Here is a 25,216-nt window from a genome sequence, read left to right as displayed (position 1 = left end):
TTCCCTTTAACTTCTATCTCACTTTACCTAAAAAAGTTTTAATATTTAAAGGCAATTCCTGCAGTAACATAGCTGTATTAAGAACTTTTCCTTCTTTATTTTTAAAGTAGCGTGTCTTATAAAAATACAAGATATTTTTAATTCAGTTGATTGAAAGTTTTGAAAGAGGGTTCAACTTTGAAACACAAATTTCCTGACCTTTGTTCAGATTTTTTAATTTGTATGTTTTTTAATAGAAGAGAGTCAATAAACAGCTTTCTCAGAAGTTTTAAATTTTGAGATTTTAGTGAATAAGTATTCTTAATTTGTTTAATATAATGAGAATTTTCAAGATTTTCATTTTTAAACACTGGTTTTAAACAACTCAAACTTTTATCCAATCACATTGTCCTACTCACAGATAGTCCATATTTTACACTATTTTCCAGCCCATAAGTTTTACACTATTTTCCAGCCCATAAATGTGTATGTGGTGGGGGAAGGGGGTGGGAAGGAATGTTAGTTTTCTAATGCAGCCTGTGACTCTCTGGGGTTCTTTAATAGGAAATCTACTTGCTTCCACATATAAGTTATTCACCAGTAATAAAGGTTTTATTTTGGCTTTCATATGCCTGACTTCTCTCAACAATCATTTTATTGCAAGCTCATGCAGCAAACCCAGTGATGATAATACCATCTAGCTGTACAACACTTAGACAACTATGTTTCAGGCACTGTTCTCAGTACTTTAATATAATATTATTTCTACTTTTATTTTTATTCTCATTTTTTGGGTGAGAAAATTGAGACTTTTAATTAGAGTACTCAAAGTTAAACTGATAGTGAGCAGTGGAACTGGGATTCAAACCCAAGAAGTAGAGCTTCAGCCTGGCCATATATTTTAAGGCTTGTAGGTGAACTATTTAAAGATACTTCAAATTCTACTAGTACGGAAGAAGCACTACAGAAGTATCTTTAAGTGAACTAATCCTAGCCAAAAACGATGGCCCAAATGTGACCTGAATACCTATGTCAGTGTTCTGGAGCTGGAAAGAGGAATAATCTGAAAATAGAATGTTATCTTTCCCACTCTCCAGTTCCATGCTTTCATACAAAATGTCTCCCCTAAAATAAAAGGCAACCTTTTTAGGAGTTTTCAGCAACCCTAAACTTTATGGGATCTTATTATAAACATTAATAACTGGTATGGTTTGGCCATGTCCCCACTCAAATTTCATCTTGAATTATAATAATTCTCATGTGTCATGGATGGAGCCAGGTGGAGATAATTGAATCACAAGGGTGGTTTTCCCCATACTGTGCTCATGGAAGTGCATAAGTCTCAGGAGATCTGATGGTTTTATAAACAGGAGTTCCCCTGCACAAGTTGTCTTGCCTGTGGCCATGTAAGATATGCCTTTGCTTCTCTTTTGCCTTCTACCGTGATTGTGAGGCCTCCCTAGCCATTTAAAGCTGTGAGTCCATTAAACCTCATATATATGTGTGTGTGTGTGTGTGTGTGTATGTGTTTATATATATATTTACCCAGTCTCAGATATGTCTTCATTAGCAGTGTGAAAATGAATTAATACAATACATATATAAAAATTAGTTTCAGTTACAGAAAAATAAACTTGTCTTCCTCACCTAAGATTGTAGCTGCTACATAAAAGTGATACCTCACAGCTCTGCAAGTTTGAATTGATCCCATTTAGTCAATTAAACATATCATTAAGCCATACATGCAACTGCAACAATTTTAATGATAGATATTCAGATTTGTCAGCAAGAAAATTAAGAAGTTTACAGCAAAAGAAACAATCAGCAGAGTGAAGAGTCAATCTGTTAGAATGGGAGAAAATATTTGCAAACTATTCATCCAACCAAGGGCTGATATCCAGAATACAAGGAACTCAAACAACTCAACAGTAAGAAAAATGAATAATCACATTAAAAAGTGGGCAAAAGACATGAATAGACATTTCTCAAAAGAAGACATACAAATATATGGAAAAAACGCTCAACATTATTAATCATCAGGAACGGGCAAATCAAAACCACAAGGAGATAGTATCTTACCCCAGTTAGAATGGCTGTCATTAAACACACAAATATAACAAATGCTGGTGAGGATGCAGAGAAAAAAAAAGAGTAGACCTCTTATACACTGATGGTAGTAATGGAAATTAGTACAGCCACTATAGAAAACACGTGGAGATTTCTAAAAACATTGAAGCAGAATTACCATATAGCTCAACAATCACATAACTGTATTTATGCAAAGAAAAAGAAGTCAGTATAACAAAGGAATATCTGCATTAGCATATTCACTGTAGCACTGCTCACAGTAGCAAATATATGGAATCAACATAAATGTCAAATGAATGAACGAAGAAAATATGGCATATATACACTGTGGAATACTATTCAGCCATAAAAATAATGAAATAATGCCATTTGCAGCAACATAGAAGGAACCAGAGGTCATGTTAAGTGAAATAAGCCAAGCAACAAAAGACAATTATCATGTGTACTCACTCATATTTGCAAACTAATAAAAGTTGATCTCAAGGCTGGAAAGGGTTGGGGTGTGGTGGGAGGATAAAGAAAAGTTGGTTAATAAGTACAAACAGCTAGAAAGTATAAGTTCTAATGTTTGATAGCAAAGTAGGGTGACTATTGTCAATTATAATGTATTGATATTTCAAAGTAACTAGAAGATAAGACTTGAAATGTTCCCAACAAATAAAGATGATAAATATTTAAGGTGTTGGATGTCTCAAATATATTGACTTGATTATTACACATTTTATGCATGTAACAAAATATCACAGGTAATATATAAATATGTAAAATACTGTGCATCAATAAAAAGAATTTAAAGGAAAATGATAAAGGCATTTTATTGGAAATATTAATTATAGAGGCTTGACTTTTCTCAGTAATTTGGTAAAAATAAATACACAAACAGAAATTCTAGAATGCATTACTATCTTGATTGCAAATAAGTATACATACTGAAATAAGCGTGGTATTAAGTAATACTCATTTAAAAAGCTGTTGGAGACAGGGCAGAGTAGCTCACACCTGTAATCCCAGCACTTTGGGAGGTGAAGGTGGACAGATCACAAGGTCAGGAGATTGAGATGATCCTGGCTAACATGGTGAAACCCGGTCTGTACTAAAAACACAAAAAATTACCCGGGCATGGTGGCACATGCCTGTAGTCCCAACAACTTAGAAGGCTGAGGCAGGAGAATTGCTTGAACCAGGGAGGTGGAGATTGCAGTGAGTCAAGATTGCACCAGTACACTCTAGCATGGGCAACAGAGTGAGACTCCATCTCAAAAACAAACAAACAAACAGCCATTGGAATTGTTTTAACAGCTCCTGCTTCTCAGTGCAACAAAAATGAAATGACTGCATTTTGACAACAGTTTTTATGTGAGCTTCTCTTTCTAGATTTTTACTTGCTTTTGCTATCAGTCATCACTGCTTGCTTAATAAATAACATTAATAAATGATTTAAGCACACATTCATCTACTTTTATGTATCACATATTTTTAAAAGTTAATCTTTCTCATATTCATCACTACACATAAATGAAGCAAACACATGGACAAAATAAAAGGAATATTTCTACATTTATCCAATTGAATTATAATTATTTTGAGTAAATTTAATCTTTATTTCTTACAACCTTCTAAATTACATAATTTTTAGCAATCTGCTTTTATATAATATTTGTAGAACTAATAATAATATTTATTTGTTATTTCATGCAAGAACATTAATTACCTGTTAAGTTTTAGGAGTTGGCCTCAGCCTTGAGTTTAGTAAGTGGTGCAAGTAGACCTCTGACTTGTTTTTGGCCTTAGAGAAAAAATATTATGTCTTTCATCATTAAGTAAGCTGCTAGTTATACGTTTTTCATAGATTTTCTTTACTAAGAATGTTATCTTTTATGCCGGTTTGCTAAGAGTTTTTAGCAGGAACTGAACTTGGATTTTATGAAAATGTTTTATTTTGTATCTTTTTATATGATCATATATTTAATTTTATTCTATTAATATAGTGATTGACAATGATTAATTTTCAAATTTTAAACAACATTCTGAGGATAAATTCCACTTGGTCATAGTGTATTATCTTTGTTATATATTTTTGGATTCCATTTACTATAATTCTTCTTAATTTTTGCATCTATGTTTATGTGAAATACTCAAATGCAGCTTCCTGTAATGTACGTCTTTTGAATTAAAGAAATGTGGGCATGATAATATGAGGTAGGAACTATATCTTTCTTCCAAATATTTGCAAAATTTTTGCATAGTGTTATTTCCTAAATAATGGTTAGAACTGACCAGTGAAATCATCTGAATCTAAAGTCTCCATAAAAGAAGGATTTCAATTATACATTTATTTTTATCAATATAGGGACCTTAAGATTATCTGTTTCTTCTTAGTGAGTTTTGGTAGTTTGCGTCATTTACACAATTTCATTTCATTTAAATTATCAAATTCATTGGTATGAAGTTGTTCAGAATATTTTCTTATCACTCATTTAACATTTGTAGATTGTGTGGTAATGTCAACTCTTCTATTACTGATGTTGGAATTTTCATACTCACTCTTATTTCTAATAAAGTTGGCCAGATATTTATCAATTTTATTGATCTTTGTAGAAAAATCATCTCTCATTGTATTATTTTTCTGTTTTCTATTTCATTGATGTCAACTCTGCTATTAATTTCTTTCCTCATATTTTGAGTTTTCTCTGCTCTTTTTCTACTGGTTTCTTCAGATGGAAACTGAGGTCATTCATTTGAGAATGTATTATTTTCTAATTAATGTTTAGTGCAATGAATTTCCCTCTGATACTGCATTAGCTTTATTACACAAATCAGCAGGTAATATTGCATTTTCACAGATAGGATGAATTTTTATTTGTATTTATTTTTTAAAAATTTAATTTTGCTTTTGAGATTTTCTTTGATCCATTATTTGCATATGAATTATTCAGTTTGCACATGCATATTTGTTTTTCCAGATATCCTTCTGTAATTGCTTTCTGGTTTTATTATAGTCAGAGAACATAGTTTGTATAATTTAGAACTTTTTAAATTTGTCAAGACTTATTTTATAGTTTTAAATAGGTTTTATCATGGTAAATGGTCCATATATACTTGAAAAAAATGAACATTTTGCCATTATTGGATGGAAATTTCTATAAATATATATCAACCACTAGGAAGTTGTTTGGTAGTGTTGCTAAATTATTCTACATACTTACTGATTTTTTTGAGTACTTTTTATAACAAATACCAGCAGAGAGGTGTTAAAATTTTCTGACTTTATTTGGAGACTTGCCTATTTCTCCTTGTAGTTCTACAACTCTTGTTTTATGAATTTTGAACTTCTGTTATTATATACATAATACTTTAGGCTTGTTCAGTTCCTCTTGACAAATTGACTGCATTATCATTTAAAAAATCACCCTTTTATAGCCCTGGTAATATTATTTTCTCTGTAATCAACTTATTTTGATATTAACAGCCACTCCATCTCTTCTTTGGCTGATTTTAGGATTTTCACTTTTTTACTTGTTTAAGCAATTTTATTGTGGCCTGCTTTTATTTCATTTCATTATGTTTCTTTTTTTTCTTTTCTTTTCTTCTTTTTTTTGTCACCCAGGCTTGAGTGCAATGGTACAATCTCAGCTCACTGCAACCTTCGCTTTCCTGGTTCAAGCAATTCTCCTTCTTCGGTCTCCCAAGTAGCTGGGATTACCGGCACCTGCCACCACACTCAGTTGATTTTTTTTGTATTTTTAAAAGAGATGATGTTTCCCCATGTTAGAAAGGCTGGTCTTGAACTCTTGACCTCAGATGATCCACCCTCCTCAGCCTCCCAAAGTGCAGGGATTACAGGCATGAGCCAAGGCGCTCGGCCTAATTTTATTATATTTCTTAAGCTTGGAGTTTTTTGAGTCTCTTTGATCTGCGTCTATATAATTTTCATCAAATTGGTAATTATTTTTGAAATACCAATTAAATAATGCTTTATTATTATTTGAAATACCAATTTAAATAATACTTTTAATATAGCTTTATTTTTATTTTTAATAATTTTCAACAAAAGCATCATTTTTATTTTCGCCTGTTAATCCCCTATTGGAGCCTCCTATTTCACAGTACTAGGTAGGCTATTTGAAGTTGTTTCACAGCTCACTGGTAACTTGATAATTCATCTTTTCTTCATTATGAGCTTTATATTGAATAGTTTCTTCTTCCTTGTTTTCATGTTCACCAAACTTTTTTTTGCTGTGTTTAATCATCCTAATGCCATTAAATATGTTTTACTTCAGACTATCTAATTTTTACTTCTAGAAGTTTAGTTTGGTTTTTAAATATATATATATATATTTTATGTTGTAATTTAACATGTTTAATCTTTCCTTTAGGATTTTGGTCACATGGGTGCCATTATAATACATATGTCTACTAATTCTATTATCTATGTAATTTTGGGGTAAATTTAATTAATTATTTTTTTCTCTCATTATGGATTTCCTCTTTACATGACTGCTAAGTTTTGTTAAGTTACCAGGCATCATAAATTTTACTTTGGCGGGTTTTGAATATTTTTGTGTTGCTATTTCTCTAAGCATTCTTAATCATTGCTATGGAATATTATTAAATTAATTGGAAAGAGTATTGCTTTTAATCTTCTAAGATATTATCAGCAGCATTTATTTTAGCATTATTTTTTGCTCATTATCCAGACAAAACTTCTGAGTGCTCTATCCAGCACACTTTCAATTATTGGACTTTATGTTCTGTTGGGTGGGAATCCCTCTCCTTTGTTGCCTCATCCAATGTCTTGAGAGCTATTCTCACATACACATTTTTTCCTTTTACTGTATTTTATTTTTTTGTCTTTTCATGTGGCAGGTACCAAGGGCAATTCCTTCCCTCTCATTACATCTAGTCCAAAATTATTGAGTCAAAAATGTTTTCTAGCAAGGGAAACTCTCAGCCATTGCTCATGGGAATGCAAAATGGCAAAGCCACTTTGAAAGACAGTTTGGCAGTTTCTTACCAAACTAAATGTATTCTTACTATATGGTCCAGCAATCATATGGTAAGAATTCCTTTGTATTTATCCAAAGAGTTGAAAACTTGTGTTTACACAAATATTTTTATGTGTATATTATAGCAGCTTTATTCATAATTGCCAAAGCTTGGAAGCAACCATGATGCCCTTCAATAGGTGAATGGATAAAATAAACTGTGGTACATTCAGACAATAAAATATTGTTTAGTGCTAAAGAGAAATGAGCTATCCAGCCATGAAAAAAACATGAAGGAAACTTAAATGAAATAAGCCAATCTAACAAGAATATATACTGTATATTTTCAACTATATGACTTTCTGTAAAAGGCAAAATGACAGAGACAGAAAAAAGATAAATGATTGCCTGGGGTTTAGCAGAGAGGGAGAGGTTAATAGGAAAAGAACAGAGAATGTTTAGGGCAATGAAAATACTCTGAATGATACTATAATGGTGAATATATGTCATTTTACAGTTATCCAAACCCATAGAATGTACAACACCGAGACTAAACCCTAAGGTAAAATACAGATTTTGCTTGATTATTATGTGTTAATAGAGATTCATTAATTGTGACAAATGTACCACTCTGAAAAAGGATGTTAATAACATGGGAAGTTATGAATGTGGGGGGATTGGGGGGCATATGGAAAAATCTGTGTATCTTCTGCTCAATTTTGCTGTGAATGTAAAATTCTTCTTAAAAACTCTATTAAAATGTCTTTTTTTGCCTTCTTAAAAGAATAGAACTCATAAATTTTTGTTGAATATATAGAGAGTTCTGTTTTCTAATGTACTGTGTTTTGTTTTAAGACAATGCTTTAATTTGTAGGGGTATAGAACTATTTTGCAAAACCCAAGAGCAGATTAAATCCCATCACAATATTTTGCATATTTTGTGAACATATTTGACATTTTGCTTTAATGCTATTTCTGATTTGATTGGGTTTGATGTGTTCAGATGGTGATTATTATTTTATGACTAGACATTTCTTTCTTAGCATGATTTAAAAGCTCTTTAGAAATAAAAGGCCATACAATTGCAACCTTTTCATAAATGTAAAGTCATACTCTGAAACTCTTTGCACTCTCAAATTATTTTAAAAGCTATAAGCATTCACGGTGTGATTGCAAGATAACTGCTAAACATGTCAAGTACTGGACAGATGTTTCTGAATCTTATGTTTTTACCACTGCCAATAAATATAATATTCATTTTTAGAAAAGCATCTTAGACTAACAAAGGGTAAAAATATTTATACCATTTTTAAATATAATCCCGTTATTTATAGTCTGAAAATAAAATAAAATGAAATATTGAATGTGTCTGATATTTGCAAAGACAATTGTGTATTTTTAAATTAAAATATATAAAATATTTATGTACTAAAATACTTATAAAATACTTATGCACCGATTTGAATAATTGATTTTGGGTACTCCTTGGAACATCTTACTATGATCGTGTATTTCCACAGATTATAGATAATAAAATCATGACATTGGCATTTAAAGCCAATTACATAATGGCTTGTCAAAATGTTTTAGTATGTATCTTAAATCTATTCTGTTATTTATGTATTTATTTTTATTCTTCTTTGAGATGGAATCTCCCTCTCTTACCCAGGCTGGAGGCAGCGTAAAAATCTCGGCTCACTGCAACCTCCATCTCCTGGGTTGAAGTGATTCTCCTGCCTCAGCCTCCTGAGTAGCTGGGATTACAGGCGCATACCACCATGCTCGGCTGATTTTTGTATGTTTAATAGAGATGGGTTTTCACCACGTTGGCCACTCTGGTCTCAAACTCCTGACCTCAGGTGGTCTTCCAAAGTGCTGAGATTGCAAGCGTGAGCCACCACACCTGACCTATTCTGTTATTTTTTAAAGCAGAATTTCTCTTCTTCATTAGGATGTGTGACTTGAAAATTTTTGAGATGAGAGGAAGAGATAAAAGCATGTAACAAAAATATTTGAAAACAAAGACAATTACTTATAAAAATAAAAGAAAATCATCGAGTTGTCATTGAATATTTTGATGTTGTAAACCTAACTTAACTCTTTGCATAATTTTGGTTTTAATATATTTGAGGGCTTTTTATTATTTTCTTGTAAAGATTGGTGGAGAAGAAATTATTGAAGCCATATGCTTAAACTACCGTTGTTTAAGGAGAATTTTTAAAATCACATATTCCTTTGAGACACCTGTCTCATTAACTTCAGTATGGATTTTGTCAGCATGAAGCCTGTATGATTAGACATTAAAATTAATTTCATAAGAAGTTCAAGCAAAATTAGATTTCACTTGGGTTTAGTTTGGCAGAGTATCTTTCATCAGGGCTTTGGGGCCATTTACAAGAAGTATTGGAATTTTTAGTGGATGTAACTGATCTACAATATAAATAACTTTTATTATAAAATCATTTGCATGTATTACTTTTAATAATCACTAGATATTGACATATGTGACTGATTCAACGAGTATATGTTGATCCAAGCTCTTAAACTGAAAGAAAAGCAAACACAGTATTTTTTTCTAGGGCCTATTATTTCATACCTCCATATTCTAACACTGCATATACACCTAAAAATGTTTTGATGGTGGATTGCCAAATCATTACATATTTCTTTGTCATTGAAGCATGATCAATAATTTTTAAATATGCCAGGTTCATAGATTATGACCATGTGAATATTCCATGGTTTATATATATATATATATGTATATATACACACACACACACACACACACACACACACACAATATATGAATATATTAGAACTATAGACTAAGTTAGTACTTAAAATGCAATACATGCAATACAATATATTTGGTTCAAGTTCAAGACATAATGTCTACTTTCAAGTAATAAAATAATTATGGAGTAATGAGTTTTTTGAATATACATTCGTTTTTTAATGTTTTAATTTTATTAAAAAATAAAAATTGTTTTGCCACAATTTGCTTGCACAAGACCTGAAAAATGTAACAATCATCCTTTGAAAGCTGATATGAAGTGGCTGCAACACACCACCAGTATGTAAAGCAACATTTTATTGTATACAAAAATCTGATTGTTTAGAAATTCAAAAAGGACACAGGGAGGCTAGTCTTCCTATGTTCTGCTACATCTGGATCTTCAGCTAGGGACACGGAATGGTGACAGACTAGAGCAGCTTGGCTGCAGGGCCCAATTCAGTTCCACCTGGCCTTTTCACTCACCCATCTATGTGGACTGAGCTCAGCTGAGACTGTCAGAGCGCCTTCTTGTGGCTCCTCCATTGTGGCAGTCTCAGGGTAGTCTGATTTCTTACGTGGTGGCTCAGGAACATGGCTTTTTCTGGTTTACTCTTAGAAGTCAAATGGCAACACTTGTCCCACATTCTGTTGGTTGAAGCAGTCCACAAACTCATCCAGATTCAAGAAGGTGGGTACTTGGACCTTTCCTCTTAGTAGAATAAATATTAAAGAATTTGTAGCCATGTTTGAAAATCACTACACTGTGCATGCAATTTTGTATTCTGCTTTTCCACTTAACGTTATATTATGCACATGAAATGTCTTTCTTGTAAACATCATTTGGACACCAATTTGGCATGATCTAGCTCTTTTAGCAAAATTTGTCACTCTAGATGCAAATATCAAATTATACAGCTATTGAATGGTTTAGTAGGGAAAAAGTGTCTGTTTATATTTTATGCAAGCAATATCTTCATAATAAGGACTCATGAAAGAATAAAACTACTTCATGAACATTTAGCTAGGTAAAATTATTCTGAAAGAGCATCTGCACACAGAAATACATCTTTTAGCATTTCATTGAAAATTACAAGGCATATTTAATTTCATAAAAGAATATTAGATGTTTGTGTGTATTTTAGCAAGGGCAATATAGTATCTTAAAACTACTAAACTGCAAAATTTCTGCTGCATCAGCCAATCCATATTTGTATCTACAACTTTGTCAAAAGCCTATAAAGCAAAAAAGCTTATTCATCTCACTAAGGGGTTGTAAGCTCTATTTATTTAAAATGGAGTTCGGAGATTGACTTTTTCCTTTTTGATATGAATCGTGTATCACTTTCATTTAGTGACATCAAATGTTAAGCCTCAGTAAAACTACCTTATAAGAGAAAAAAATGTGTTGTTGACTCAGTGATATTTCCTAGATAAAAGAGGATGCTGGCACTGAGATTAGTTGCATAGATTTTGAAAATTAAAACAAATCTTCTGACACTATGTCTACTTTAGAGAAGCTTCTAGTTAGTAAAAAGAAATAATTCCTATTTAAGGATGCTAGACTATGATAAGGTACTATCTCATTTAAAAACCTTGGCTGGAGAAATGAGAAACCAAAGGTTGTTAAAGTGGATCTACTTTTAATGACTCTTCCTCCAAACTCATTATTTTCCTGTAATCCAAATTAGGAATGTTGCTATTGTCATTGACACATGCTTCATCCTAATTCTCCTTACAAAGCTAGTCATTGGGTTGTATTGTTTTTTTTTCTCCCTAAGAAATCTTTTGTATCCATTTCCTCCTCATTTTATAGCTGCCATTTTGTCATCTTAGAATGTATGAGAGGATAAATATTGATTTTTCTGGGGCTGAAATTGCCTTTTTAATGGACTTTAAATGCTTTTAGGTCAGATAGCTTCTCATTAAATCCTTAGCTTTCTCTATGTTTCAGTAAATATGGTTCTGTATCAGTATGACCCATAAAGGTATTTGAATTTGTGATGCTTTACTGCTTAAATAATCTCAGAAATTATGAAAGCTACCTTTGCAATATTTCTTGCTTTTACCCACTCACTCCTCCACACTCTGCCATAAACTTTTCACAGGAATCCACACTGTTAAAAAAAAAAAACAACTAAAATAAACTTCTTTAAATATCTGCCTTCATATGTCACTCCTTCTTTGCATTTATCCTTGATTCATAACAGTGTAATATCAAGTATGTTTTCATACTCTAGTGCTATTGAACTACTACAAATACATTTGTTTTCTACCTCATCATGGCCTTTCCACTCAAATCAGACCTGCTGAGAAGATGCTTTATACATGCTTCAATTCATGATCTTAACATATCTAATTTTATCTTAATTTAAAGAGTCAAGATAAATCTACCTTGTTCCAGATAATGTCCAGGGACAGAAGATGACTACGCATACTATATTGTTCAGCAGAACCTGTCAGTGAAATCACCCAAAAAGTGGTGGCAGGGACCTTCCCACAGAGAGTATTCCAAATAGTCCCTGAGGTGGGGCTGGTTGGGATTCCAAAGAAAGAAGTACTAAACATTACAATGATCAGTTCACAGCATTTATTAAAGAAACGTACAGAGTGGGCTGCAGCAATCCTTGCAAAAACATCAAGAGAAAGGAGTGTAATACCTAGTCATGTTTGAAGTAAGTGGGTTAGGTTATGGAGTTTATAGGAGGGTTTAAGAAATTTGGCTCAGGGTCAGGGCCAGTTTCTTTCAAGGTTTTAGGCAACAGCCTAGATACTTTCATCACCACCTGGGAATGTTCAAGGTTCTGGTTTGCATTGGGCCTGTTGGGCAAATCTTGCAGCTGGCTGGTCTCAGAATGCGGAAGGAAACAGAAAGAAAGTGGAAGGAGGAACTGAGGGACCCTACAATCCATGCCCCTGACCAGCTCTTACTTAAAATCTCATACCCACCTCTTCTGTGATGTTTTCTGAGCTAGCAGGAAAGGGTGACATTGCCTGCAGGGTCCTTTCCCTAACTTTATTTTGTTAACGTTGCAAACAAAATCCATACCAACATCAATGCAGGTGAACATGATAACATCTAAGAGCATGACTTTTAAGAGGCTTACTAGCAGAGCTTTCCACCAAGGACCCTAACCTGAAAAGCATGATTTTATTGCAGACCACAAGGGTCATCCCCTCATGTGGTCACTTAGTTCTAATTGCTTTTGTAAAGGAAGGAATTGATTAACTTCAGCTGATTCCTCTGGGATAGATACATGATATTTAGTTTTTAAAAGGGCACATGTGGCCGGGTACGGTGGCTCATGCCTGTGATCCCAGCACTTTGGGAGGCTAAGGCTGGTAAATCACCTGAGGTCAGGTGTTCAAGACCAGCCTGGCCAACATGGCGAAACCCTGTCTCTACTAAAAATACAAACAATTAGCCAGGCATGGTTGCAGGTGCTTGTAGTCCCAGCTTCTCAGGAGGCTGAGGTAGGAGAATCACTTGAACCCAGGAAGTGGAGGTGGCAGAGAGCCAAGATCATGCCATTGCCTTCCAGCCTGGGCAATAAGAATAAAACTTTGTCTCAAAAAGAAAAATAAATAAGTAAAATAAAATAAAACAAATTGGTACATGTTCCTCTTTGCACAGCTGTCAGCATGTCCAGAGCCATTCTGTTCTGTTAATAGCACTTTCTCCATTGCAGTTTTTCTATGTTCAAGACCTTTAAACCATGTTTGGTGTTGTTCAAATCTGTGGAAAATCATAAAAGGACTTCTACCTTGTGTATGATTATCAATTAAGCCTCATGAAGGCACAAATATAGTCATATGTAATGTCATCAAGAAAAAGCAGACCTACTCCATCAACCCCTCCAGGTGGGCTTGTTGAGAAAGACAGGGATGGTGTCAGAGATTCTGAAAGTGCACCTATGGGTTCACGGCCCAAGCCACCTAGGAGAAGCCAAAGCCAGAGGTTAGTACCACAAAATGACTGGCTGCCATTCAGGACAATCCAATATATTCCTGCCTTACCATACCAATTTGTGGAGAACAAAGTGCCTGGATCTCTAGGTATAATGGTGCATCTGCATTGGGTAGTTGGGAGGAAACTTGGTGTTGTTTACCTGAATGTATATACAGTGGTTACTTTGTCCCCAACAGATCTCTGCAACCCAGGAGAGCATCCCTGTTCTTGGGGAGGAATGGCAAAAGCCATTCTGCATTTACCAGTATGACCCCTGTTGCTGGGATGTGGTGCTCTTCAGATCAATTCTGGCTTTGGTGCTTGCCTCTCTGCAGGATATGTTTAAGGAAGAAACTTACATTGTGTCCAGGGTGGCTTGATGTCACGTTACAATCCCTCATGTTGGTGCGTGTGATGTCAGGGGTATCCCGGGTATTCATTTCTATGCATTTTTTAGTTATTCAGGTTTGCACAGAGTTCCAGTCTTCATCCAGTAGTTGTTCAGTCCACCATGGAGTTCCTCATTGGTTACTGAGGAGCATAAGACACCCAGCAGTTAGATCAGCCTTACATATAGAATGATATAAAGGATCTCATAAGACTGATTTTGTTGTTTTTGCTTTGAGATATGGGTGACAATTATGTGTCATGAGTTGTTAGCACAGCAGTGTGCCCATTGTTGGCCTCCCAGATGAAGGCAAACGTGTCCTAGAACTTTGAATCTAAGGGAATGCTAAAGAAAGTGTTTGCTAACTCTAAGAAAGTATACCATGTATCTAAACAAGAAGTCAGCCTTTCCAAAGTCTGAACCACATTGGGAACAGCAGCATGTATGGCAGAGTCATCTTATTCAATTCCTGGTAATCAACTATCATCCTCTAGGTGTCATCAGCTATTGTCTAGCTGTGTCCTTGGGGAAGTTAACAACTCCAATGCCTCCGTTTTCTCACCTGTGTGATAGAGGTAACGTCATCTATCATTTATAGTTAACCACTATTCAAACAACTCTTAGAATAGCACCTGGCATTTAGTAAAATAACTTCAGTGTTTGGCGAACAAATGGAAGCAATGGAAACATTTGTGAGTGTTCTCCTATATTAAATACTTTATATCTAGGTTTCATATATATTTGATGCATATAATATATGTGTGTGTGTATGTGTGTGTGTGTATGTGTGTGTGTGTGTGTGTGTGTATTAAATGTGCATGAGTCAGACTAGGAACACAATGCATAGAAGCCTGAGTCATATATGTCTGTTCATACAAGTGGAATTATGAAGCTCAAATATAGAATCTCTAGGACTGACCCACTTCTGCAGACTGCTTGATTTGGAATTGACTCTACTTAGGATGCTTTAAGACCATACTTATCACAAGCAACTCCATTATGTTTCTTTTGGCTTAAAGAGTATCATTATTTATATAATATAAGAAATGGAGAAAGAAGAGGAAAAAGCCCATTTTCTCTATTTCAATACAGCCTTATGAAAAAGCAGATTCATTCAACCTTTCAAATACTCAGCAAATGTAATCTGAGTACCATCAAGACCTATGAAGTAGGACGGCATCTTCAGAATAGCTTTTTCTCCAAAAGAGTGCATTTGCCTCAGGGTACTGAGTCCTGGTTGCTGACAAATGTATGTTTGCTTTTGTCATTTTAGATTATCTTATTAAAATAAACAAAACAGATCTTTTACAATTTACTATTTTATCTATAAGTAATATCATTTTTATAATAATGACATTATAAAAATGTAATATCATTTTATAATCTTTCACTAAATTATCTTCCAAGTCATATAAAATATTGTAAATTTAAAAATATATAATCAAACACCAGGGAGGGAAAACAAAGGTTTTAAATTTTTGAAAAATTTATCACTCTATTTTCAGGTCTATAATATTATAGTTTTCCAATAAATGGTACTCGTATGCACACATAAGATGGATCAACTAATTTGTAGCACTTTAAGAAAAATTATATATGTGTGTTTGTATTTGTGTTCCATGACATATAATTAAGAGTTACCTTTTTCCCAAATAACACTTTAAAGCTATCATTGTTTTCCATTGCTCTGATTAAAAAAAAAAAAAATGGCTCTTATAGAGAATTCCATCTAATGGTCTTGTTTATACACTTGTTCATATTTTTAAATGAAAAAAAATGATGTATCTGGTGGGAATATAAAAAAATCTAATTTGATTATTTTTATTGAGTAATAGTTTCACTAAAGACTAAATTTACTCAAATTTATTATTCTCCCTTATTTTTCTAACATAAATGATTTTTTAAAATCTGTAATCTAAATTGAATCAGTACTAAAACTTAAGAATACCGTACCTTAAGAATACTACAGATTCACCCAGCTTTTTCAGAGATAATAATTGAAGATTTCTCAATTAAACATATTCCTTTTAGTTTAATAACGTCTCCTTAACCATGCCAATGTTAACAATGCCTATAAACTTTTAAGGGGAGATTGCACAATTCCAAATAATTAATAGTCTTATTCTTTTCCTTATAAACATAATCTTTTAGCCATCATAATGTAGAATTCCAAGTCTGGTTTCTAAACTAATGGCATTTTAAAGATAAACATGTTGTTCTGTGAAAAGACAACAATGTGTATTTAGGGTATGTTATATCCATAGATTGGAGGAAAAGCATTGCTGTTTTCCAATCCCTTTTTGTGGAAGGACAAAGTACACTGTAAAATCTCGTGTGTGTGTGTTGGTGGATGAGTGTGCATGTATGTTAATAGATTCAACTGCATGCACCAGCGCCATGAAACAGAATCTCAAAAACGGTCTGTAACAATTCAGGTGAGTCTATTCCAAAGCTACTAATTCACAGGGATCATATTGCCTGAGTTAAAGCTATCTGTCACTTCTTCCTTTCTATGTACCTCAGAGTTAGCCAAAATAGATTTTCTGATTCTATTGACAGTTATAATTTCCTGTGAATGTGCCATGTTTTCTTAAGCAGATTCAGAAGATTATTCTCTTCATATTTAATGGTAAGTCAATACACATTTTTAATTAAAAAATTAATGATTCACTTTTACTCTATGTTTGATATTCATAAAAAATAATTGTGGGAGAAAAATGAAAGCAAGAGAAACTAAAATCTCCAAAACTTATCTCCAAAACTAATGTAGAAAAATACTGCATTAAATTTAATACCTAAGTATATATGTAATATTAATAAAGATGGAAAAAAACAAAGTGTTGGTCTTAATCTCACACAATCAGTACAGCACAGAACACTTCTGTGATCAGATGTGTATGATTTTTTTTTCCTTACACATCAGGCTACTCTCTAGTGAACTCTAGGTTTCCTATATAATCAATTAAATTATACAGGAATCCCACAGATTGAAGGCATAGCCCCACAAGAGTAACTTGCACTTCAGTGGCCCTTGGCAGGAAGTAGGTTGTCACCTATACTTCAGACTTATCAGCTATGTATTGGGGTTTCTACTACCTTCTCATTGGGTTCAATTAATTTTCTAGAATGCCCCACAGAACTCATAGAAACACTTACTTAAATTTATCAATATATTATAAAGAATATTACATAGGATACACATGAACAGTCAGATGGAAGAAATGTATAGGGTGAGGTATGAGGCTAAGGGCATACAGCTTCTGTGTTTTCTGGACATGTCACTTTCTGGGTACCTCCATGTGTTCAGTAATCTGGAATGCTGTGATTCCTGTCCATTTGGGTTTTATAGAGGTTTTACTTTATAGGCATGATTGATTGAATAAGTGCTCATTGATTGACAGAACTTTTAGCCTCTATATTCTCCAAGGTGGTTAGGGTGGTGGAGCTGGGAGAACCAACCCTCTAATCATATCTTGGTCTTTCTGGTGACCATCCCCTATCTAGAAACTATTTAGGGTCCCCCGCCACCAGTCATCTCATTAGCATATGAAAGACATCACTGGGGATTCCAGGGACTTTATGGGCCTTGTTCCAGAAACCAGAGGCAGAGACCAAATATGTAATTTTCATTATAGCACATAATCCAGATATATGTACCTTTTACACACATACATATATGTATGTATGTATGTATTTCTGAACAATATTTTAAAAATACATATATATGCATGTATTTTATTATAGCACATAATCCATATATATGTATTTTACATATCCCCAGTGGTAAGTGTTTTTCATATGTATTTTACATACATACATATATATATGTATGTATGTAAAAAATACATATATATGGATTATGTGCTATAATAAAATACATACATATATATGTATTTTTTTAATATTGTTGTTCAGAAAAACTAAATATTGTTCTTTTTTTAATGGGTAAAATGGAATTAGCTAATTGCAAACCATAAGCAACAAAAACCTAAATTAGCTTCTACACACAAAAATTTCAAAGTCCTTAAATATTTATTTTTATGAAAATATCCCATAGTTTAGAATAGGGCTGTTTTGGCAAACTATAACAACCACTTATGCATTTCTTTTTCTAAGAGAAACTCATTTCATTCTTAAAATGTCTAGGCTGATATTCTTTGCTTAGAATATGTGAAAAACCTTGCCTATTATTCAGAAGAGATGGGCCAAGCTGCATTTCTGAAATGTTGGCAATTTTAAGACCCTTTGGAATTTACAGAGCCTTACTTGTCGTTAAAATGAAATAAGGATCTGCTTCAGAAGGCAGCAGGCCCTGAGGAGAGTAACGCAGAGGATAATGTAGCTTACTTCTTCAGGGAGTCATGCACCAAGTTCCCAAAATAAACCAGAATCAGAGCAGTCAGCCCTGACAATTTTTCAAAAATTACAGGAAATAAGCGGCTTCCCTTAATTATTGTTTTAAAAAATCATTTATAAGAATAGGAATTCTGTCCCCAGGTGAACATAATTTGAATTCAGAATACTGAAAGTTGCATGATGAAGCTACAGTTAAAACTAAACGGAGGGCTTCTTTGTTTGACTTTCTTTTTGCAAAATCAAATAGTAAATATTTAAAGCATCTATTCAAGTTTCATATCTGAAAAACGGGGGCTAACATCAATTTGCAAGTAGCTGTATTTTTTATGTCTATATGTCTTGACACATTGAGTTTTTAGATAAGATACAGCAAAGGTGCTAGACAGAACTTTTCATAGTACATTAGTCAGGGCTTCTTAACCTGGAATGTAGAAATGAGTTCCAGGGGAGTCACAAACACTCAAAATTATATTCTAAATTGTACATAAGTATGTCTTTCTGGGGTAAATTTTATATCTTTCCTCAGATTCTTCAAGGATTCTTGAATACAAAACATTTAGGTCCTTGACTCTAAAAAAAACCATTAAAAACAGGTCACAGTTTAAATGTTTTGCAGTTAATAAACATGCTTGACATCTCTGGGACTTTTTTTTTTTTTTTTTTAACTGAGTTCTCAAAATCAGCCTCCAGAACTCTGTAATTTCTCAGCATGCAAGTTTAATTTTCAATATAGCATCTGAAAATAAAATTCCAGGAAATATTTTATGAAATCCTGGAATTATTTATGACTTCATACAGAACCAATTCAATTTTTCTGATTTTAGTTAAGTTTGACCATATGTACTATTTGGGAAATATTGTGGCAGGTAAGGAGTGGTCTCTGGAGTCCAGGGGTCTGGATGAAAACTGGGATTCTAGCACTCACTAACTGTGTGGCCTCAGACAAATGATTTGGTCACTCTGTCTTCAGTTTCTTCATCTATAAAATAAGAATAAAAACAGAATCAATTCATAGCTTTATTTTGATAATTAAATTACATAATCTATGTGAAACTCTTTGAAACACATTAAGCACACAATAAATGTTAACCAATAATTATAACTTATAACATGTATCACTAATATATACTAAGTGTGCCTCTGGATACTTTAATCTCTTTACCTCTCATGATCACCCAATGTTACAGGTTTTATTGCTATACCTACTTTGCAAATGAAGTAACTGATTCACCCTAATAAGTCAATTAAGTAATTTATCCCTGATTATATAGTTCATGAGTGGCAAAGTCAATTCAAACCTAGGCATTTTGGTGCTAGTTACCACATTTAACCACTACAACATTTTCATATTTATATTACCATTGTGTCTTTTTAAAAACTTTCACCATCTAGCATGCTTGTTATAATTGATGTATAGGTAGAAGAAATCACAGTCTGAGAATTCTTAGGAAAATATATACACTATGTAGACTACATGAAAGCATAATTCTTGGTAATGTACCTGGGGAAATAACTTTTTTCTTTTGTGTTTCAAGAGAAAGTAAATGCTAGCTAATGTTGATATAATATCAATATCAAACATATTTCTAAAAAATTAACAAAGTAACATTCACTTCCATCCTATAAACATTTATCTGGAATAACATACACAATGTCATTTTCATGTAAATGATGAAAGAAAACACAGTTTATAACTAATGAGGAATCGTTATTGGTTGTTTGTGGAAGAGAATTAGAGCCAATATTCCACATTAGCCAAAGACGAAATGGAACTGACGCCTAATCTAGTATTATAATGATTACAACATAAAATGGATCTGCTTTCAGACAATAAAATGAGTATGTCTGTTAATTTAAAAAACAACAGTCTGGGCTTTACCTTGACAAAATTGTGATAAAATGATCAATTTCATCTGCAGATAAAGGAGTGTAAATTATGTATTTTCTTGCTCAGTAGCTATTTCAGGCAATGAAATATGATGGAAAATATAACTCAGTGGTTCATAAAGAAGAGAATTGAAGAGAAAAATGTGCAAATGGAATATTTTTCAAGATGTGCTCATGATAAATGAATCCAGAGAAACCTATAACACTATAATGATTGCTTAGAAGGAAATTAATGTAAATACCAAATAAAAATTCAAATTATTACTTGTTTTCCAATGACCATCTAATCCATATAAATGTATAATAAGGCAACTATAAAAAGATACAGAAGAGATGTAAATTTGGCATATAAACAGGTTTTTTAAAAAAATAAGCACATTGAAAGCATATACAAACAAACCCCCAAAAACTACCAAATCCAAATTAATTTATTTTAAACGATGTTGAGAGAACATTATCTTGAATCTCTTAAAGTGGGAATGTCCTCTCTCAAGTTAGTTTTTTTTCCCGTTACTTTTATTTTTCCAATTTCAGTTGTACAGTTCCGTTTCACAAAAGTATATAGTTTCTCTTAAAGGTATATGAAGAAAATTTTCTTCCCTCATGCCTCCCTTAATCTTACATTAATTCATTTTTGAAGTCTTAAGAAAATAGTTTACTCTCATTGACTCAGCTTCCACAGTCCCCACCTCCTATTGACCTCTTAATATCTGAAGGGTACTTTCTTCTAGAAAAACACTGAAACTGTTCTTGCCAAGACTACCTGCAAAATGCCAAATCCAATGGCCTCGCCTTTCTATATCTTTCTGCATAATCTGCTAGTTTTGACTACTAAAAATTTCAAACCTCTCATCTTTCCAAATCCACTACTTCAGATTCTTACTCTTTATCTTAACCATCTACTTTATTCCCTTGTTACTTTCACTTCTCCCTATGTTGCTTTCAAAGCTTTGTTAGCCCAAAGATTGACTTCCGTTGTTCTTACTTACATTCTTTCTTCTTATTTCTAAATTCACACATCTGTAACTCTAATTTTGACATCTCATTGAACTCCTTATCCATCATCTCCAATTCTTCCTGCCTACTAAAAAGAAAAAAAAAAGGCCATCTGTTACTGCAAACTCATCTTCCAAAAGTTAAATTTCATTAGTTTAAGATTTGCAGTGTACATTCAACCAATATTCAAAGTAAACACGTTGGTGTTATTGTTTTATCCCTCTATTTTTCTATTGCCTTGCCAAAATTTTTGTGCATGTAGTACATCTACAAAAAGCAAAACCTGTCAGCCTGAGCTCTGTGTGTAACTCTAAGCTAGAGCTCATGACGATATGTAATATTAATTACATGACCTTCTTGGTTCTTATAGGATTTTATTTTGCGATGACTTTCACAGGTTAATAAAGAGAGTTTCACTGTTGTTCCTTCACCTCTATGCACACATTCTCCCTAGGGATTTTATTGGAAGAAGTACCCCTTTTCTGAGGAGGTTTTTCAGCTCCATACCTAGACACAAGCTTAGGCACTTGGTAGCTGCCTACCGGAATCTCCTTTGTTGTTAACATACATGGTCTGGCCCCATCCATTTGCCCCTTGCACCCCCATGCCCTGGTGAATGAAGAGGAAACTCCAATGACAGTGCATTCCATAGATCAGCCCATTGTCTGAGTCAAAAAAGAGCTTCTCCCAGGAAAAAAAAAGCATCAAGTATATACTTCGCCACATTGGCTACATCCAGCTCTTACTGATGAGTGCTATATACTGACTTGTAAATCAAACTGTACAGCCCAATATAAAATCAGCTGAAAGAAGTGCATAGAGCTATAAAAGAAAAGTCAAAAGACCCTACCAAACATTCTCAATGGTCACAAGCCATGGGGATTGGGGGGAAAAAGGGGGAAAGGGAAAAATAAAACTGCACTATTATAGGGAAAGAAAGAAAAAATTCCCAACCAGATGAATATATTTATGAAAATTAGAAGTGCCAGCATGTCTAGATAAGAAGGAACCAGTGCAAGAATTCTGGCATTCTAAAAGAATCTAAATGTAGTGACACCACCAAAGGATTACACTAGCTCTCCAAATGGTTCCCAACTAGGAAGGAAACTCAGAACTGACACATAATTCAAAGCATGAAGAGCAAGGAAAATCAATAAGATCAAAGAAATGGTTGCAAATCAACATACTTCTAAATCATTCCAGGAAATGAAGGAAGAGATAATCATCATAAAAAGAAAGCAATCAGAACTTCTGAAATTAAACAATTCGCTTAGAAATTTCAACATACAGTTGGAAGCTTTATCAACAGGCTGGACTAATTAGAAGAAAGAACTTCAGAGCTTAAAGACCAGTCTTTTGAAAAAACTCATTTGGTCAAAAATAAAGGAAGAAGAATTTTTAAAAACTGAACAAAGTCTATGAAAAATATGAGATCGTATAAAGTGAGCAAACCTAGGAATTATTGGCATTCCTGAGAGAGAAGGAGAAAAGTAAACAACCTAGAAAACATATTTGAGGGAATGATTCAAGAAAATTTCTCTAACCTTGGTAGAGGTAGATATCAAAATATAATAAATCCAGAAAACACCTGTGAGATACTATGCAAAACAAACTTCACCAAGGCATACAGTTAGTAGACTGTCTGAAGTCAGTGCTAAAGAAGAAATCTTAAAGGAAGGCAGTGGGAGAAAAAGGTCATGTACATAGGGAACCACATCAGGGTAACAGTAGACTACTACTCAGCAGACACCTTACACATAAGAGAGATAAGGGCCTATTTTCAGCATTCTAAAAGAAAACAAATTCAAACCAAGAATTTTATATCCTGCCTAACTAAGCTTCATAACCAAAGAGGAAATACATTTTTTTTCAGAGAAGTGAGCCCTAAAGTAATATTTTACCACTAGACCAGCCTTACAAGAGACCCTTAAAGGAGTTCCAAACATGGAAACAAAAGAATAATACCTGCTACCACAAAAGCACAATCAAGTATACAGACCACAGACTCTATAAAGCAAATACACAACAGAAACTACAAAGCAAACAGCTAACAAGCTGATGATAGGATCAAAACGTCACATATCATTATGAATATTGAATGCAAGTGGTCTAAACCCTCACACATTCTAATAACAATAGAGCTGTGATAAAAACAACTCAGAGTTGGATAAAAAGACAAGAGCTATTTCTCTGCTGTCTTCAAGAGGCCCATCTCACACATCAAGACATACAAAGGCTCAGAGTAAAAAAAATACAGAAAGATCTATCATGCAAATGAGCAGAGGTCAGTATTCTTATAACAGATATGATGGACTTTAAACAAAACACATTAATAAAGGACTATGTAATATCTTTGAGAAAAGGGTATTACATCATGATAAAGGGTTTGATTCAACAAGAAGACTTAACTCTCCTAAATATATATATATATATATATATATATATATATATATATATATCTATGCCACAACACTGGAGTCCCAGATTCATAAAACAACTACTTCTGGAAATACAAAAATACTTTAAAAGCACGAAATAACAGTGGCAGAGTTCAACACCCCAATGACAGCATTGGACAGATCAGCAAGGCAGAAAACTAACAAAGAAATCCTGGACTTAAATTCAACACTTGGCCAATTGGATCTATTATATACGTTTGATTCAACAGAATGCTTCACCCATTAACCACAGAATATATATTCTTCTAATTTACACATGAAACATATTTCAAAATTGGCCACATGCTCAGACATAAAGCAAGTCTCAATAAGTTTAAGAAAATAAAAATTTTACCAACCAGACTCTCAGATCATAGTAGAATATAAATGGAAATTGATACCAAGAAGATCTCCCCAAACCACACCATTGAAGGAAAATTAAACAATTTGCTCCTAAATGACTTTTGGGTAAACAATGAAATTAAGGAAAAAAAATTTTAAAAATATTTGAATCTAATGAAAACAAAGATACAGCGTACAGCGTACCATAATCCAGTGTTAAGAGGAAAGTTTATAGTGCTAAATGCCTACCTAAAAAAATTAGATCTCAAGCCAATGAGCTAACATCAATACTAGAGAATCCACAAAAACCATAATAAACTAACCTCAAATCTAGCAGAAAAGAAAGAAAAAGCTGAAATCAGAAGGGAGCTGAACATAATTGAGACTCAAAAACTCATGCAAAGAATCAATGAAATAAAAAATGTGTTCTTTGAAAAAATAAACAGGAATGATGAATGCTAACTAGATTAACCAAAAATAAGAGAGAGAGAGTCCAAATAAACACAATCAAAAATGGCAAAGGTGACATTGCAACTGATACCACAGAAATACTAAAGACCTTAGAAGGACCTTAGAGACTACTATGAACATCTTTATGCGCACAATCTTGAAACTCTAAAGGAATAAAATAAATTAAAATAAATAAAATCTAGTGAAAATGGATAAACTCCTGGAAACACAACTTCTCAAGATTCAAATAAAAAATTGAAACCCTGAACAGGCTAATATTTAGTTTGCTATTTTATCAGTAATAAAAACTCAACTAACAAAAAAAAGCCCTAGACCGAATGGATTCACAGCTGAATTCTACCAGTTATACAAAGAAGAGTTGGTACCAATTCTAGTGAAACTGTTTCAAAATATCAAGGAGAGATTCCTCCCTCACTCATGCTACAAAGCCAGTATCACCCGGATATCAACACGTAGCAAAGATACAGTGACATAAGAAAACTATAGTCCAATAACACTGATGAATATAGACACAAAAATTCTCAACAAAATACTAACAGAGCAAATCCAGCAGCATAGCCA

This window comes from Aotus nancymaae, unplaced genomic scaffold (assembly GCF_030222135.1).
Source record: "Aotus nancymaae isolate 86718 unplaced genomic scaffold, 86718_ANA_hifiasm-v0.15.2.pri h1tg000059l, whole genome shotgun sequence".
In the NCBI taxonomy this organism is placed as follows: Eukaryota; Metazoa; Chordata; class Mammalia; order Primates; family Aotidae; genus Aotus; species Aotus nancymaae.
This window is presented reverse-complemented; position numbering follows the sequence as displayed.